Source organism: Alligator mississippiensis, chromosome 11, assembly GCF_030867095.1.
Source record: "Alligator mississippiensis isolate rAllMis1 chromosome 11, rAllMis1, whole genome shotgun sequence".
Lineage (NCBI taxonomy): Eukaryota > Metazoa > Chordata > Crocodylia > Alligatoridae > Alligator > Alligator mississippiensis.
Window position 1 is genome coordinate 28431864 of NC_081834.1, and position 14410 is coordinate 28446273.

General features: G+C 49.0%; 1 protein-coding gene across 11 annotated transcripts in view; it reads left to right on the forward strand.

The window, feature by feature from the left end:
* The first annotated feature begins 3295 nt into the window (after positions 1 to 3295).
* The window catches only part of LINGO1 (leucine rich repeat and Ig domain containing 1), a 512521-nt gene continuing 501406 nt past the window's right edge, over positions 3296 to 14410 (forward strand). For 7 of the 11 annotated variants that reach the window (XM_019477618.2, XM_059714748.1, XM_014606109.3 and 4 more), the window contains exon 1: positions 3532 to 3686. The gene's annotated coding sequence lies outside the window, so the exon portion shown is untranslated. Of the gene's footprint in view, positions 3687 to 13433; positions 13525 to 14410 lie in introns of those variants that run through there. The other 4 variants (XR_009455599.1, XR_002087062.2, XR_002087061.2 and 1 more) reach the window with 3 other exon arrangements.

Genomic DNA, 14410 nt, shown 5'->3' on the forward strand with positions numbered 1-14410 from the left:
TCCACTCCTAGGCTTTGCCTAATACTCCTCAGCTGTTGCAAAGGAGCTGGCTCTTGATTCCTGTTGGCTTCTTGACCTGCCTCATTATTGATCATAAAAGTGTATTAAATTATTCAGAATCCTTTGCATTTAGAACTGCTAGTGAAGAACCTGCTGATCAGTGGCCTAATCAGCTGTGAGTGCAGGTGAGACCAATTCACAGGTAATTTCTTAGTTAGGGGGAGCATCTCCAAACACTATATCAGATTTAGGTGATGGCTGCTTTATACATTGTGTTATGGTGGACAGGAGATAGCTCATTGCAATAATAAGCAGAGCTGAAAGAAAAAGATCATTAGCAATATTATGTATTAATTTTTTTATGATCATCTTACCAGGTGGATTTTCCCAGCTCACTTAACTCTAATTTGGATGTAATGTGAATTATTATGGCTTGATCCATCCTTTATTAAAATTGATGAAAAGATACCCGTTGATTTCAGTGGGCTTTGGATCAGGCATGATATCTAGAATGACAGTAAGAAAGGAAGGCATTGTGACCCAGTGGATAGAACAATGGATGGGAACTTAAAAGCTATGAGAATACATGGATCTCATTCAGTCCTGTTCAGCTGAAGTTCTTGAAGCACTTTGCAAACACAATCCATCTTACAGATACGAAAACTGAGACATGGAGAAAGAAAGTAACTTGCCTAAGATGATGCAGCAGGTAGGTGGCTGAGCTGGGAATCAAAGTGAAGTCTCCTTCTGAAGTGCTGCGTGCACTAGGCTATACTGCCTGCCCCATTGGGCATTCTGTTTCTGGCTCTGCTGATAGTTTGCTTTGTGGCCTGGGGCAGGTCACTTCACTGTTGTCCCTCCTGTCTGTTGACTGTCTTGTCTATTTGAGATTGCAACTATTTTGGGATAAGGATTCTCTCACACTTGGTATATGTACAGTACCTAGCACAACAGGACTTCAATGGCAGCTGAAGCCACTTGGTACTGCTAGAGTACAAGTTGTAATAACATTTTGCACTCAGGCAAGTGTGCATGTATGTATAATTTCTAAATGATGCAGCAAGAAAAAAGATAAGCTTTTTATCAAAGATGCACCTGAGGATAGCAGCTTATTGAGTTATGGCAATTTCTGTAGGTAACTGTTCATTAGCGAGTCACTTGATTAGCATTACATCTGATTCAGGCATTTCTGAGACCTTGCCTTCATGACCAGGTACCTATTTAGAGCTAGACTGAGTAGGGGGTCTTCAGCATTCATAGCAAAAGCAAGGTTTGAACTCACAGCTCCAGAGCAAGTAAGAGCATAACAAAGCTCCATGAGCACTTTGCCACCACACTGCACAGAAAGATTTTCTCAGTTTGAAAAAACAAATAGTGATAACATGTGATGAGACTACACCCCTGTAACTAGGAAAACAAGCATCTGACTCATTCTAGAATAAGCTTGAGGATAAGCTGGGGGTGAAAAGGAATTTTATGATCTTGCAAGCACAGCATGTGAGTGTTTTTTCTGGGAGGAGGATTTGTCTGTTTCTCTTGTGCTCCCTTTCACTTGTCCTGATGTAAATGCAGTGTCAAAATGACCTCCTGGGATTGCCATACCCCTCCTGCTCCTTTGCACTGGACAAGACCAACCCTTGGACTTGTATTACATCATTGAAGAGAACAATGCACAACTTGGTCATGTTGTTACGTTGTGATTAAACCACCTGTAAAGCTGCTTTATGAAAGGGGGGGGGGGGGTGTCCAGGTGTTTGCGTGCAATAGAGGGTGGTTGTGTTGCCCTCTGCTGGCCAGGCCTGCACAGAGGATAAGAGATCTGTTGTTAGCATTCTCAAAGGAAGCTGTTTCTTAGGAGTCAAAGGCCTTTGGAGTAGAGAAGCTGGAGCTGCTGCTAGTCCCAGGTATCTCTATGTGACTGCACTTGGACCTGTCACAGCTTTGCATACAAGTGTTGCAGCACAGGGTGCCTGTGACATAGCATGAGTCTTTTGCAAGGGAAAGAGAGGTGGCTTCCCTGAAGCAGAGAGCCCAGGTGTGATGGAGATGGCACAGCTCCTTCTACACACTGCTGCACCCCTGCAAGTGGTCCTAATGTGAGGCAGTCATTCCCCCAAGCTTCCCACTGCCTTAGCATATGCAGCAGATGTGCTGGCCCCACTGACCTGGGCAGGCGAGCACTGAGCTCAGGGCCTGAGGTACCAAGTCCTTAGGCTGGCACCAATATTCTTGGGGCTGTGCTGTTTCATGCCCCCATCTTCCCTCACTGGGCTGTGATGGGCTCATGGCACTGACAGAGGGGACTAACTCCTCTTGACACTGGCTTAGAAGCTGTGTGTACAGAAGTCCTCTGTGAGGTGGCTGAGGATCAGAAGAGGCCTTTGCTGCCCTACTAGTTCCCTCTCTCTGTGCTTACCATTATTACTGCAGAAGTGATGCTCTGTGGCAGTATCAAGCCTGCATCTCCGCCTGCTGCTGGGAGGTTCAGTATTGCTGTGCGGAACATTGTCAAACACCATCAAACAGAGTCTGAAGTGGGCACTGGGACTGCTCAGGTGAGAGGTGTTGTATAAGCAGGAGCCCTGCTCTTCACCTGACCTGCTAGGAAAAGTTGATCTTCTCCGCCAGTAGATCTGGCCTGCCCTGATCCTTCTGCCTGCCATACTCGGCTTCGTGGGTTTCCTCTGCTCTAGAGGCTTGGCCTGAGATAAGGAGCCTCTGAATGAATGCCTTGAGGCACTCCCAGCCCACTTAAGTCAATAGGATAGCTGCCGTTTCTTTCGATGGGGCCAAAGTGTCACGCTAGCTTTTGGGGGGAGGAGGGAAGTCTGTTCAAAACCCAGCTGTGGTAAACCTGGCCCTTTTCCTCACGGAAGGGACAGGTGGCGCACAGGCCCTCGCTCCTCCAGGGACCTGGCCCCTTCCCTTTCTCCCTGTGCTACCCTCCACTTAACCCTGCCCTTGTCCAGGGTCCCCCAGTCCGGATTTGGGGAAACTCCTGCCTCCATTTACACCCAGGCCTCCCAGGCCCTTCCCTTCAGGGGGGGCCCTCTGATGCTGCTCCGGACCGCAGCGCGGGCCTTCACCCCGGGGCTTGATGCATGCCCCCGGCCCTGGCTGAGGCTGTGGCACCCCTGGCACGTGGCAAGTGTGGAGCCAGGCCCCGGCCGGAGCTGCCCCCGCTCCCCCTGGCGCCCCTTAGCCCCCGGGAGCGAGGGCAGGAGCGGCGGGCGAGGCCGGGGGAGCTGCCCGGGCAGGCGGCGGCTGCGCGCTGCGGGCGCCATCTCTTTAAAGCCCGCCCGCCCAGGATCGGACCTCGGCGCCGGAGCGCGGCTGTGCGGGGATTTGCACCGGGGCTGGCGGAGCGGCGGCGGCGGCGGCAGCAGCAGCGCGGGGACCGGGCGGGCGGGAGGACCGGCTCGGCTCGGCACCTGCTCTCCCGCCGGCCCCCGATGCGAGGCGGCGGCGGCGGAGGCGGCACCGCGGGGCGCGGGGGCTCGGCTTGCCCGGGGATGCGCCGGCCGGGCGGGCGCAGCGGGGACTGAGCAGCGCCCGAGCCCGCGGCGCGGCCGAGCCAGCCCTCCCCGCAGCTCCGAGCCGGGACCGCCGCTCCCGCTCCGCTCCGCTCCGCTCCGAGCGCAGGTGATGCTGGCCGGCGGCAGCCGCGGCGCGTCGGAGCAGCACGGGTGAGTCCGCCGGGCACGGGCACCGCCAGCCGGGGTGCGCCCCCGGGTCCCAGCCACTCCCCGCGGGGCCGGGGCCGGGGGAGCCGCTCCCTGTGGAGTGGGGCAGCCCCGTGGGGCCCGGGCGCGCAGCCTGGCTGGAGCCGCAGCTGCCTCTCCCGGGCGTGTCTGTGCCCAGGCAGCCGGCCCGGCCCGGCCCGGGGGAGGTGCGCGGTGTCCTCCCTGCCTGGCCCCAGGACATGCGCCCGGGAGGACGGAGCCAGCCTCCAAACCCCGCCGCCCAGCCCAGCCCAGCCCAGCCCCGGTCCGTGCGCAGGCAGCTGCTGGCAGGGCTTCGCCCAGCGGGGGAGCAGCCTAACCGGCCACAGCCTCCCTCCCCTCTCCCCCTGCTCCTGGGCTAACCGGGGTCCCTTTCAAGTTGACTTGGGGCCAGTTTGTGGAGGCAACAGATGAAAGGGTGCTCTTGGTTGGATTTGGCCCCCCGGCAGCTTGAAGGTGCAGCTGCCAGGTGGTGTGGACCCGAAAGAAGCGTGTGTGTTACTGTCATCTATGCTAAGGTGGCTCTTGGCACAGCTGGGGGCTCTGCTGTGCCAGGCACTGTCCACACCGAGAATCGGAAGGAGCCCGTGCCTTGGGGAGCGTACAATCTACCTGGATGAGCCAGAGAAGTGGAGCACTATTTTTCCCCATTTCATCACTGCCAATTTGAAAAGAAACTTCCCTAGGGTTATAAAGAAGCCTGTGGAGGAAGGCAGGTTTGAAACAAGAGGGATTGCCTCTCAGCATAATGTGTTAACTGCAAGACTGCCCCTGCTGCTAGAAAACCCCCTGCAAAGGGAAGGTGTCGACACACATCTTGTTTTGACCAGCCCAGTGCCTTTCTCTATGGGCAAAATTGCAGCTTCTTCATGATGCTGTGGAGAAATGAAGGTCTTGTCTCATTTTTCTAAGGAGTCACGTGGTTTGCATGGGAGTGTGGTACCAACTTGATGATCTAATGACCCCAGGGCTCTGCCTCTTGTATCAGCTAAATTATCCTCAAGTATCAGCTCAGTATAAATCCACCAGGACAAAGAGCTTGGCAAGTACAAAATAACAGGACATTTTCATGCCCAGGAAATGAGGCTGAGAACAGCTGCCTGCTTTAACTGGTGGCTTTTGTGATGGGCTCATACTGGATTGCAGAAAATCCAAGATTCAGACAAATCCAGAATTTACGTGTTGTGACTGAACAAACCTGTGTTGCTGGAGAGACGGGTTGCTCCTTTTCCTTTGCTATAGTCACTGCAAGTTGGTTGCCTCTAAGACCTTCTCCAAGGAGGATTGGATGTTAAAGAGTTTAGGGTCTTCTCTGGTGGTTCAGAGGCTGAGAGCTTTGGGATTGGTTGGGGCACCCTCTGCTACCCCTTGCCCAGGGGTGTATCTTTAGGAGCTCTGATCAATAAGCAGAATTCACAGCCATGCTCTCTCCAAATGGACTGGGATTTCCAGGTGTATTATTCCCTTGATGCTCCCTTGTACCGGATCTTTTAAGGCTGAGTAATAGAGCTGGCTCCTGAGGGAGTCTTAAAGCTGCATTGTTCAGGATGTCTGAAGGGTTGGTTGGTGTCCTCCAGGAACCGAGCAGTCTGGAGGCATCTTCCAGGGAACCTCTAGCTTGTTGGCTTTAGTACTTGCTCAAGAGCTATATTTTTTCCTTTTATGGGACACTTTATAGATGCTCTGTGGATAGGAGCTATGTGAATTTAGGCTCAACTCCCACTACTGGGAGATGCTTGCCATTCCAAATGGCTGCCGCGGACCAGCTCTGGGCTCATAAGGGACCTTCCAGCTTCTGCTCCAATGGTATTGTTGGAACGTGCACAACATCTGTTTCCTCACAATGCCCTTCCCCCATCCCAGCTGCACCCCACTCATTAGGCTCTAGAGTCTGATCTGGATTAGCTATTAGAAGTGCCCCCCCCCCCCCCCCCCCCCCCCCCCCCAGCCGCGAGCTGCTCACCAACGGTACAACCCCAAGATGATGATACAGTTACACTGGAATTAGGTCTCTGTGGCCTGAGAGCATAATGAATATGTCTGGGGTAACATAATAAGAAAAAAAGAGGTAAAACTATTTCAGTGCTCCTCCAGATGTGCTTTGAATCATTCTGCATTTTTCATTCATGTTTCTTCCTTGGTAGGGACAGGGAATAGATACTTTAAAGAGACAGTTTCAATTCTATTCCTGCTGGATTTTTAGGAACAGAGTGACATCAAGCTGGGTCTATTTTCAGTGTGTTGCTGAGTGGAAACCAAGTGGAGTTCTCTATTATAAGCGCTGCTTTATGATCTGGGAGATGGACAGGTCTGAAGAAGGCTCCCAAAGAAACAGCTTAATAATGGTATTACAATAAGTTCCTTTCATGGCGCATGCCTGCCCAGCAGGTTCTTCCTGTGGGTGACCTGAATGGCCACCTTTATTAAAAATACATATGGAGGCCCCTGTTCAAAGCAAGCCCAGCTGGAATGTTTCAGCATGGCTGCCATGAGGAAGCTGCATTCCTGTTGGGACAATGGGCCAGAGCATGGAGTTGATGCTTAAAGGCAGCTAGCACCCACCCCTCCATGACCCTGCTCCAGTGGTGTGGCTGCTGGGGCAAGTGGCTGGAAGCCCAGGATTCAAGAGTTTAAGGCCATAACAGAAGCACTCATGGCATAGCCCTGTCAGATTCCAAGGAATCTGCAAAATTCTGCTAAATACTTTGTTTAAGGATACAAGAAAGAAAAGGAAGGACCCCTCCAGGCTGTGGAAAAGATAGTGCTGTATATCGAAAGTGCAGTGGGAGTTGACTGCATGGAGACATAACTGTTGGGTTTCTGTAGAGCATGCATCTACAGTGGGATCCAACCCCATCTTGCATAGAAGCAGTGGGCTTTCTCCACTCTGCTGTCCAAAACCCAGCTGTGATGTCAACAGCCTTGGAACAGGGAGGTGGTGATGCTGCAACTGAGGATTCCTTTCTTTGTGTTACCTTCTGACATGTTTCTTACACCAAAGCCTAAGGTTCAGAGAAATGATCAGATGTTTAGGTGCATATCCTAACACGCTGGCTAGTTTGAGGTGGCTCTCCCCTTGCTGAGTCGGTGAAAACAGCCCATGCTTGGGTCCTGCTACCACAGGGTGGAATTTATGGACATTTTTTCTTCTTAACTAAAATGGAGGATTTGGATTACTATCCAAAATGTAAATAAGATTTTTGAAGCTCTTTCTACCAAAGCTTTCCAAGGGTTCCTTTCTTACCTCTATGCCTTCAGCCCAGGAGGCCACTTCCATTACAGGCATCATAAGAGCTTGGAATAAAGCACAAATTCTACTCATGACCTTCTTTGGATGGAATCTAATCCAAGGGTCAGGTGGGATTTGCCTCGTGCTTTCCTGCTGCTGAGGTATACGCTCATCCTGACTTGTTCCCTGTTTGTGGTCTGGGAAGCTTTGTTTCCTGTACAAGTGCAGCTACCCCTCGCTTAACATTGTAGTTATATTCTTGAAAAATGTGACATTAAGCAAGTCCAATTATGTCACAGTAGTTACCTGCTAGCTGGCAGTGGCCAAACAATGTTAAAAGCGAACATTGCGTGACTTTAAGCGAGTATATTCCCTAATAGATCAGCAACGTAATAATAAGATGATATCAAGTGAGGAATACCTGTATCACTTACCATTGTGGCTGAGAGTCCTGTGGTTTCAGTGGTAAATAGCTGCCATAGGATGGATACTGGCTACTTCCCAGGCTGTGAGACTCATACCCAAGTAGCACCAACTTGAATTTTTCTGTTAAAGGAACAATGCTCATTCATATGAATTAACTCATCAGGGGCTATAAAGCAACCTAATGGGAGGCTTTTTGCGCTGTCCATTGTTCTGCCTTGAGGTAGGCCATATGAGTAGACTGCTTGACCATACTGTGGTCTTTGACAGGGACAGCTGGGCATGGAGATTTGTGAAGAATAAAGAGTACTGCATCTGGGGCAGAGGAGTAGGAAAATCTTCTAGACCTAACAGGGCTGGCTGGAACAGTGTCCTGAGGAAGGATGGTGAAATTCCCATGTGTAGGAGCGTAGAGTAGATCCTTCTCCCCCTAAATATTAACTGTGAGCAATTTGCTGTGGGTTTAACCCATGCTATTATGGAGCACTGGCCTCATGATGGACAGTTGCATGTATTAAGCCAAGAAAAGTGCATCAGGTCAAGTAATCAATCTCTTAAACAAAAGAACATTGACTTGGGAGGCAATGGCCATTGCTGATATATGAGGTGTTGGCAATTATCCAGCAAGCTTTTCATCAGCAGTGGGAGCTAAGGCAACATGTCAGTATTGTTGGGTACCATGGGTGCAGAGACTGCAAGGAAAGAGTTGCTACTTCTGAAAGGAGAAACTACCTCAGAGTCTTCTGAAAGAGAGCATCAAGAAAAAAACTTCTCCAGATGGGAGCAAATGAAGATATTTGGGACTAAGAGTAGCCAGGAAGCAAAGGTAGCCCATATTTTTGTCTGGAGCTACCAACAATCCTAATCCTTTCAGGACTGTCCAATTTCCAGGGGCCATTCCATGTTCCTTCAGGATGCTAAAGGGCCCTGAAATAACAGATTGACATTTCATCTCCTGACTCAAAGAGGTTCCAGTCCAATTTGCCAACATGCCACATGAGCTTGTGATGTAAATGTCAAACTGGTGCAGCACATCCTGGATCAGGAATGAATGGTGGCTGTGCTGACTTTTTTTTTTTTCCCTCTCTTTTCTTTTCTTTGCTTTTTTTGTCCACTTCAGTGTTTTGAAATTGCAAGCAACACGAATTTATTTTGATGTATATTCTCTTTGTTGGGCTTTAGATCAAGGCATAAGCGTTTTTGACAAAAGTTAAAACTACAATCCTGAAAATATCCGCAAATCCAATGGCTTATCCTCACTGCTTGTAGACAAAATTAACCCAGCGTAGGCTTAATAAATCACAAAATAAGCCATTTTTGTCAGTCAGCATCAGAACTGTGCAGCAGTGGAAAGCCATGCAGTTTCACTGGGGTCAACCAGCAGCAGATCTTCAGCTGGAAAAACATTTGTAATACAGTGCAGTGTTGTCAGGAAGCATCAGCTTTTGTAACTCTTCTGAAGAAGAAGCAATGAATGTTGAAGGCTATAAACCTGTCACCATCCTGCTTGGGTATTAGTATGGCAATCAGAAATGCCACCTTCACACTCTATGCATTAAACATTTGCTTAAATATTAGGGAAAGAGTTCTTCTGGCTGTTAAAGCAGTATTGACATTGGACTCCCAGGTGACCAGAAAGAAAGAAGGATGACATCCAAGTGTTCAGAAATGCTAGTCGGAGCTGAACTGGGCTTGCCCTTTGATTTTGCATTCCTTATAATAAGATGAATTTGAAATGTGCACATTTCAAAGTCCTATTTATTTTTAATAACATTGCCGTGCATGGCTCGGGAAGCAAGCTGAGCTCACAGTAAGATGCCTGGTTCTGATCTAGATTGGACCTTGGAACCAGAATAACTAAAAAAAGCTCCTTTTATCTGGCTGGGATGGCAGGGGCTGACAGAGGTAGAAGGTGGCATGCTGAATAAATTCATTTACATGTCTACAATCTGAAGGTAGTGGCAGATTAAGAATTAAATGAGCGGGTTGATTGAGGCCACTGCAGTTGTCAAAGAGCCCCAAATCTTATAATTTCAGCCCACATGGGTGATGCGTGACTGTGGGGCTGCAAGGGGTTGAACTTCACCACATTCATCTTGAAGAGGAGATTTAATCTGTCTGCATGGCTGGGAACAACTCTTCTATCAGCAGAGATTAGCCTGGCAACAGGAAAGTGTTGGTTTTCCTGCCACCCTGTTGCTTTAACCCCCCTCCTACTCCTAGCAGTTTCTGTTAGTTTGCAAGGCTAACAAACAGAACCTGCTCAGATCTAGAGAGAGAATGAGATTCATCCACATATTTACTTTCTCCCCTTCTCAAACTCGCCTTTCCCTGTCCTGAGAGGAGCTACTGTCCTTTTCTAAGCTAAGAGGGCAGAGGTGGGAGTTGAATTTCTGTTCAGCTGAAGTCAGGAAATGCAAATTGCTAATCATTAAAGATGGGCCTGAAACAAGCCTCCAAATCTATGCACATCAGAGCACTGAGAACTCTTGTTTGTTCAAATCCAATCCAGGATCCAGACCTGTTCTTCATAAAGTGGCTCCTGACTGAACTGAAACAGGCCTGGCTTGAATGCTCAGTCCCAGTTCTGACTAATACATTCTTCTCTGATATGAAGCATGAAGGTTTGTGGTAATGAAGGTGCACAAAGGATGAAGGAGAAGGGAAAGGGGGCTGGAACATAGAACCATATCCCTTGAGGATAAGGGAGATCAGGAGATTGGCCCCTGTAGTCCCTTCTTCATCTCCTACAAAGAATGAAAAGAGACTGATACCATAATACAGTTGTCTGAAAAAGCCAGTCTTTTGACTGCAATGGCCTCACTCCAGCTTTGGGCTTGTGCATGTAAGGTGAGCAGCAGTTCACATTTGGCCAAGGCCACCATGGACTGCCCTCTTCCCCAGAACATTGCCAGCAGAGCTGCCTCTATAGGAGTTATTGGCCACACATGGGGTCAGATTCAAAGCTAGGGTGAGAGTTAAATTGTCTTCAAAGTAGCCAGGGGCTTTAGGGGTAACGTTTAGATCCTATACGCATGAGCTTCAAAGTCTGTAGGTGGGTTTGGGTCAGAGGCTTTACTTGCCGCATTTGATAACAGGTGCTACTTGTGAAATTCAGACCTGGAGCTGAATTCAGAGATGGAACTGACCCAACACTCCAGAGCATTTGAATGTGACTGTTTGGTTAAGCCCATCTGTAGTTTAAAGGCATTATCCCTTAAAAGCATTTTGCTGAAATGGGATTGTCTGACTGATTGAATTGTGCTCCTTAATTAATTAGCTGGGTGCACTGTGCAGGAGGCAGCTTGGAGAAAGGAGAAAGGGAACTTGCCAGCTGAGATTCAAAGCCCTCAAATGACCAATTCTTATTAAAACAACTTCCCATGGTGTCTGTCATACAGACAGGGGTGTTAGTCCAAGTGTCTTGGAGCCATTCCAGCATGAGTGAATGCATTCTAGCTCCCAGAAATACCTTGTGCTGCCTGCAGCATTGTCCTTCACTTTCTGGCCTGTGGTGCAATCTTGACATGCACTCTGCAGGTCTGATCCTGCTCCTTCTGAAGTCAATGACAAAACTCCCATTGTTTTGTTTTTTCACTTAAACAGTGACTGTGTTTCACTGCAGGGTGGTTTGCATTGCAGAAATGCCTTGTTTCTGGCCTTGGGATGGTGATCTCCCTGTATTCCTACGTTGACAGCACTATGGGATCCTTTGGGGTAGAAGGGTTAGTTGTCATCCTGGGAAAGTGTGATCATGAATAAACTATATTTGTGCATGTGAAGGGGAGGGAGGGAACAGGGACTCTCTTTGTGTATGAGAAATGACTTGCTGGTGGGCTACAGGATTTGGGCCCCATGATGAATTTCTGTGCAGCCATTCATGAACTGCCCTGAGAGCCTGGAATAAACTATTGTCCATTTCTCTTCTGCACCATTGCCACTATTTGTTTTATAAGCAGCTGGTGCCTTTGGTATAGATACTTCAGTGATGCCATTGCAAAGAGGCATCTCTGTACTGTGGAAGTGATTTTTAACATAACTGGCATTACATGATTTGTAGAAATCAGCCAGAGTGAAACTTTTCATGCAAATATTCCATGACTTTGTGGCTCATACCCCTCCCCGCAGGAATGTTCTGCACTTGTTTGTTCTTTGTGCTAGATGCTGTATGGACACATGGGAAGAAATGTTATTTCCCACAAACAGCTTGCTCTCTCAATAGGCACTGGTGGGGGGGGAAGCAGCTTGCCAAGACCAGCAACTTGGTGGGAGAGGTTGGAGTAGAGCCACAGTCTCCCAACCCAATGCTAAAACCAGTAGGTCACACCTTCAATGAAAAAAATGGTGGCAGCCGAAAGCTGGAGGAAAGACTCCTCCTTTTCTCACCCCACCCTCCCCTTCGTTCATTGAGCTGCCTTTCTTCCCTAACCCCCGACCCTGGTGTTTGCTGGTGCACTTCAGTCACACTGGCTGTTAACTCAGGCAGGCCAAGTAATCCTTTCCTCAGGGTTGGCCCCAGCAGTTCTCCTTCCCTCTGCTACTGTCATGTCACTGTATAAAAGACTACAGAGAGAAAAGGGGCATCAGTTCCTCTCTCTGGAGATGTGATCTCTCTTGAACACTGTACCCACCGGAGCTCCTGCTTGATCATAACAGAGAAAGGGAGAGTCCACCCTCCTCCTCCCTCAACAAAGGAACGGGAATTCCTAGACTGGATCTGAGCTGAGGTCCTGTCTTCTGTGGCCAGAACTGGATGGTTCGATAGGCAGAGACAGCTTAAACTGCTTCCCATGGACCTCTCCTTGATCTCTACCACAGATTGGCTTAACCCCAAAAGCTGGAGTTTCATTATCCCTTTACATAGCTTTTGTGTTGTTAATTGCAGCTGTGGATGTTTTCAGGGTTTTTCTCCCTTCCCCAGGCCCTCCCCTGTACTGCAAAGTGTTACTCATCCCTCTGGCAACGGAAGATCAGTGCTCGTGCACTCATACTGCCATATTCTCCTGCCTATTACCCAATTGTCTCTCTTTCTAAATGTCTCTGTGCAGCCACTTCTTTCCCCATCATCCTCCCTGTTCCATATGGGAGGGAAAGCAAGAGGCTCCCCAGGCCATGTGATGGTTCAGGTCTTTGTATATGTGGAGACTGGAAGCAGTTTGCTGCCTTCGGATGGAAGCCATCTCCTTGGCTAGCATTCTAGGCTTAGATTGGAGGATCTGGGACTCCCCTGGTGGTTGGTTCTCCTTTCGGTGAGCTTCTCTAGCTTTCCCTGACTGGAAGCAATGTGTTTGTACAGGGGCCAGTTTACTCTATTAGTCAGTTGGCTTGTGAAATGGGTGGTATCTCAGGAGGTTTATAGGTTCCTGGATATTCCTGGCACGAGTCCTAGCTAGGCCCAGCTCCTCTCTTTTCTTGCCAGGCCATGTGGTCTGGTCCTTATTGCTTCTGAGAAGCACTTGCCTGAGCTCCAATTGCCTGACTCTAGCTTTAGTATCAATTTGTATCTTTAAACAGAAAGCATCCCTCTTAGGTTAATTGTTTTTTTCCTTTGTGTTTACTGTGGGGATTAATAAGGAACTGCAACGTAAGGCAAATCTGAAACGGCTTCTTGTTTATTGTTTAATTTAGGAAATGCTATTGAAAGCAGGGTTTTAGCTTGCACTGTGCTGCAGTTTTTCTTAGTCACTAAAAGAACTTGTGCTGAGAGGGATGTTGGGATTGTCACAGCTTTAAGCTCACCAACAGCCCCTTGCCCCTACCTCAGTCCTTACAGTGCCCCTGCTGGAAGAGGTTTGCCTGGCACCTGAAAGCTAGTGCTTTTTCCACCCCCTGCTGTGAGGGACTCCCACTGGAAGGCAATGCCAGTCGAACAGACCTGCTCTCCCTTGGTGCACTCTTGCAGAATTCCTTAGATCAGCTCCAGCTAGAAGAACCTATCACAGAAACAGCTGTCAACTCCCCACAGGAGACAGGCTCTTCTCAATGTACCCGGGAAGAACAAGGAGTCCTTTTGCTGCCTGCTCCATGAGGACGTAGCTTCACTGATGGCAGTGCTGTGTAACTTAAGCCTCATGCACTTGGTGTCAAGCCAGCCTCGCCTCCTGTGGAAACAGGATTCTGCAGCAGATGGAAATTCTGTGGCAGACTCAGGTAGGCAGCAAAATGGAAATTTCTTCTGAATTAACTCTGAGGATAAATACTCCAATCAGCAGGGGGGAGGGTTAATTTTCAATGTAATTCAATTAATGTTGCATAGTTCCTGAACTGTCACTGTGCCGCAGGCTTACTGGCACCTTTTATAGGTACTGGAGAAATTCTTGTTGAAGGAGGCGGACAGCTTGGTGGGGTCAGCTAGGGACCTTTGCTACCCAGGGAGGCACAGGAGGGAATGAAAATAAAGGGGTATGTTGAAAGAAGTGGATTTTGGAGCTGCAGAACACACAGGATCCTTGGCTTGCCACTGATTCAAAACAAACCTTAGTTGCTTTCAGAGCTTGCTAAATTAGCACAAGAAAATCAAGTGTTGTCAGACCACTGGGACTAGGGCAGCATGCCGCATCAGACAGAGGGAAGGGTGCAGGTGCCCTGATGGATTGGAAGCAATAAAGGAAAAGAAAAGTAGTCTTATTTCCAGCAGTTTCCCTTGCTTGGCTGTAAAGTCCCCTGCTGCAGCATCAAAGACTTGGGGGGGGGGGGGAGAGAGCTGTGCTCTGAAAGTGTCACATGTTAAATCTACAGGGACATGTGGAGGAGGTGCAGAGAGAGGTGTGGGAAGAGGAAAGGGAAAACAGCTAGTGCTGCTTAAATTCTTCTGTTGGAGCTGTGAAGGGGCTTGGTCTTAGCCCTGGTTGTGTCCACAATGTGCCTGAAGTGTGTGGAGGGAAAATGGTGAAAAGAGGAGGTGGGGGAGGATGATATTGGCAGCCACCTCTTTTTCTTCCACGATGTCTGACAGCTTCAGTTGGCTGCTGCTCACACGGTGTGCTGTGCCCTGGACCCAAGTTGTAGACGTAGGCCTCATGGGGGAACCCACATG